The 4,197-nt window shown below is 41.4% G+C and overlaps 1 pseudogene; it reads left to right on the top strand.

The window, feature by feature from the left end:
* The first annotated feature begins 2,970 nt into the window (after positions 1-2,970).
* Positions 2,971-3,869, top strand: LOC115067219 (annotated as a pseudogene).
* The last annotated feature ends 328 nt before the right edge of the window (positions 3,870-4,197 follow it).

The following is a 4,197-nucleotide window of genomic DNA, read 5'->3' as shown; positions in this document are numbered from 1 at the left end:
AGAGAATCAAAGCCACAACCCTGTGCTCCTTTGATAAGTCTGAAACTTTGGAGGCCATACCTTAGAATACATGTACTCTGAAGGAGCACCAGAGAATCCCCTATTTCAATATGCAATTCCACCCAATAAATGCCACAATTTATTAATAATATCTGATTGCACTGACTGTAATATTTGACAGTAAAAACTTGAGAGGGAAATATTCATTTTGACTCATGGTGTCAGAAAGTTCAGTCCACCAAATATGAAGGTGTATTAACAAGAAGAAGAGATTTACACACACACACACACACATACACACACACACACACACAATCAACAAATTTAAAAAAATGTGTTATTTTCGGGACTCAGATTTGCTTTGCTTAGCGGGGGACCTGCTGGCTTCAGGGCAGAAGGTCTGATTGGTGACAGAGTCATCAACTCTGGGACCTGTGTCTTCCCAACAGGACGATTTATTTTAGAATTCATCTGGTTTTTATTCATCCCAAGGAACTAGCAGTCATGTGGGATGGCAGTCATACACAAAGATTTAGGGTACAAAGAAACAGGACATTTAGTCTGCTAGTTGGTGCCAGAAGGATTCTTAAACTTTTACTCAAGGTTATCAATGCCCATCCAGTAATTTATTGGCCACAATGGTTTCTTTCTTAGAGCTAAAAACATGGTGAACTTTTAGCTTTTAGCTCAGGAGTAAACCTTTAACCTGACCTAATCTCTTATTCAGGGATAGCTGAGTTATTTGTTCAGGACAAGGAGATGAGCTAAGTGTTGTTGACCAAGACGCTTTTCCACAGAGCAGGGAGCCTGCACTTTTATGACCGGGCCGCTTCCTCCTGCCAGTCTAGCAGTGTTCTGCAAGGCAGGGATTATCAGAGCCACTGTTTTCAGTGCCCCTCCCTTTAGCAGAGAATGCAGCCTGGACCTATAAGTGTTAGGCTCACCTCACCCTAGGGCCTGGCATCCTGGTTTCCTACATATTATATTTGAGGAGGAAGCATGGAAATTTACATCATGTTATTAAGTAGAGGTGATAAACATTCCCATTGAAATCTACCCAATGACTTTATAGACATACACAGGCACCAAGAATCCAAGTGCAATCGATTATGACTAGGAATAAATACATACAGATTAGAGATGTATGCTCCAACATCTCAGTGCTAATAGCAAAACAATGAGTCTTTCTGCAAAGAACAATATATTCTAAAATGAAATGGAGATCTTTTTTAAAGGTTAAAAACTCATTCAATTTTGTAGATGTACTCTTGCTCTGGAGTGAGTTTCTGAATATGTTAAAGCTGTAATGAAATGATTCTTCTAATCATATAGTTATTAAATTTTTTTTTAAAATGACAAAAAAAACAGAAAGAGAGGACAAGGATGGAAAAGGCCAGACACAACGTCTATCGAAGTACCTGGGCCCACTGACCCTCTTCTTCTTGCTTGGACAAAACCCTCAAAGTTCCTATAACCTTCCAAAGGTGCACCAATATACCTATACCCTCTTCTTCCTGCTTGGACAAAACCCTCAAAGTTCCTATAACCTTCCAAAGGCGCACCAATATACCTATGTAAGAATATGAACCTTAATGAACAATTCAACAACAAACTAAGGCGCCCCACAGACATTTAATGGTTATTTTCCAGAAACCATTTCCTGGGAATATTAGGAGATTTCTGCTTTGCTATATAACTGTCAAGTGATCCCACAACCCAGATACCTATGCTGAAAAACACATACCATTTTTGAGAAAATCATAGTAACTGTTGTTATGTCTTTGTTTTTTGAACCAAAGAGAAGGAAAGTCAGAAACAGAGAAAGCTTCCTGAATCCTTATTTCAAAATATCTCAATGACCTTACCAGTCCCATCTGTATCTCTGAGAAATATTATCAGGTGGAGTCACTTGTGGGAAAGCAGGTAGGTAGCCCGGACTCACATTCTTACTTTGCTGGTGAGGTGTATAATATCTTGTATCAATAGAGAGGCCTCTGGTGCTATTGTTGACAGTAACTATTAATTAGTAAGTAAGAAGACATAAGAACTATGTTTTTGAAAACAATAAAAAAATGATCAGTTTTGAGGTACCAATAGAGAGCTGAGGACATGAAATGGAGGGTGATTTCTCCATAGTGCTTGTACTATGATCTCCCAAACATCGTTGTCAATTTTATCTTGAGACCTGGAACACTGTATGATGAGGACAGCTAGCACCTGAGTTCATAGGTAGAAAATCTCTTGATTTAAACTGTTTATCTCTTATCAATTTGGTTCTGAGAGTTTCAGTACCAGAAGTTGGTGTAGCAATAAGTTCTTACTTATGGTTTGTTCATTTACTTCCATATTAGGAAGAAAAAATAATTTTACATGCAGAGCTGGAGAGGAACAAGAAGAGCCATAGTGATGGAAGGGAAAAGAAATCATGAGGAAAAAACTCCGTTTCCTCTTGCCTCTCCTTTGTAATTAATCATTTAGAGGTTATGAAATTTTCAAACAATATCAGATAGGGTAAATATGGGATGGTGAAGAAGCAGAGGGATTTCTGAATGTGGTTTTCTATTTTCTTCTGCCTCCTATTTTACAGGCTCTAGTTCCTCTCTGGGATAGAAAGAACATACTAACCTTCAGACAAGGCTCAGTTCAGATCTGTCCCTGGCACTCACTGATCCATGGACAGACTACACCAATCTTCTGCTGATGGATTCTACTGTGAAAGGCAGCACTGAGGATGTGAAGGGTGATCTGAAAGTTTAGCCAATTGACTCATTGTGAAGGGTCCTTTTTTTTTTTTACAAAGAATCCTCATTCAGTTCTGCTTCCTTAAGAACAGTGCTGGGACTGTCAAGTCTGTGTCCACCCTGCATCTGCTTGCCTGCAGGTCCACATCAGACACCCATTTTGACATTGACTTGTGTGAATCGAGCTTCATGGTGATGATAATCCATGGACTGCCCCTCCACCCCCATTGAACACATTGTCACCACCTGGGATGTCATGGAGAAGATCTGGCACAACACCTGGCACTTTCTAATGAGCTGTGAGGGGTCCTGAGGAACACCTCATGCTCACCTAGGTCCTTGTGAACCCCACAGACAAACCTTGAAAAGATGATTGTCGAGACTTTCAACATCCCAGCTATGTAGGTAGCTATCCAGGCCATGTTGTCTCTGCAAGCCTCTGGCCCTACCAGTGGCATCGTGATAGGCTCCAGTTGATGGGGTCACTCACACTGTATCCATCTATGAGGACAAAGCTCTCCCACAGGCCGTCTTGTGTCAGGACCTGGCTGACAGACCTGACAGGTAATCGTATGAAGATCTTGATTGACCTTGTTGTCTACAGCTTCACCCACACAGCCGGGTGGGAAATCATGTGTAACATCAAAGCTTTGTGCTACTTTGCCCTGGACTTCTAGCAAGAGATGACCACTCTTCTATCTTTCTTCTCCCTGGGGAAGAGCTATGCCTAAGTTATCACCATTGGCAACGAGTGCTTTCAATGGCCCAGACATTCTTCCCGCCTTCTTTCCTGGGCATGGAATTCCGCAGTATCCACGAAATTGCCCTTGATTCCATCATGAAGTGTGACGTCATCACCTGCAGGAACCTCTATGCCAACACTGCGCTGTCTGGTGGCACTACAGGTACCCTGGCATTGCAGACAGGATGTTGAAAGAGATCACTGCTCTGGCTCCCAGCGTGATGAAACTCAAGATTAACTCTCCTGCTGAGCACACGTCCTTGGTGTGGATTGATGGCTCCATCCTGCCTTTCTGTCAAGGTTGCAGCAGATGTGGATCAGCAAACTGGAGTACAACGAGTCCTGATGAGTCCGAACCCTCCATCATGCACCTCAAATACTTCTAGGCCGAAAGTTACTGAGTGAGCTGTTATACCCTTTCTTGATAAAACCTAACTTTGCTGAGAAAACAAAACAAAACAAATGGAGACAACATTGGCATGGCTTTGTTTTTAATTTAAAAAATCTTTGTTTTGATGCTTTTGACTGAGAATTTAAAAACATGAATTGTCCCAGCACCCACATGGCAGCTATGAACCATCCTTAATTCCTATTCCAGGGGAATCTGAAGCCCTCTTCTGACCTCTGCGGCACTGCACGACATGGGTGCACTCAAATACGCACAGGCAATACACTCATACAAATAAAATAAAAGTAATAAAATATTTTAAAATA

This window comes from Nannospalax galili, unplaced genomic scaffold (genome assembly GCF_000622305.1).
Source record: "Nannospalax galili isolate Female #2095 unplaced genomic scaffold, S.galili_v1.0 scaffold1345, whole genome shotgun sequence".
NCBI lineage: Eukaryota > Metazoa > Chordata > Mammalia > Rodentia > Spalacidae > Nannospalax > Nannospalax galili.
This window is presented reverse-complemented; position numbering and strand designations above follow the sequence as displayed.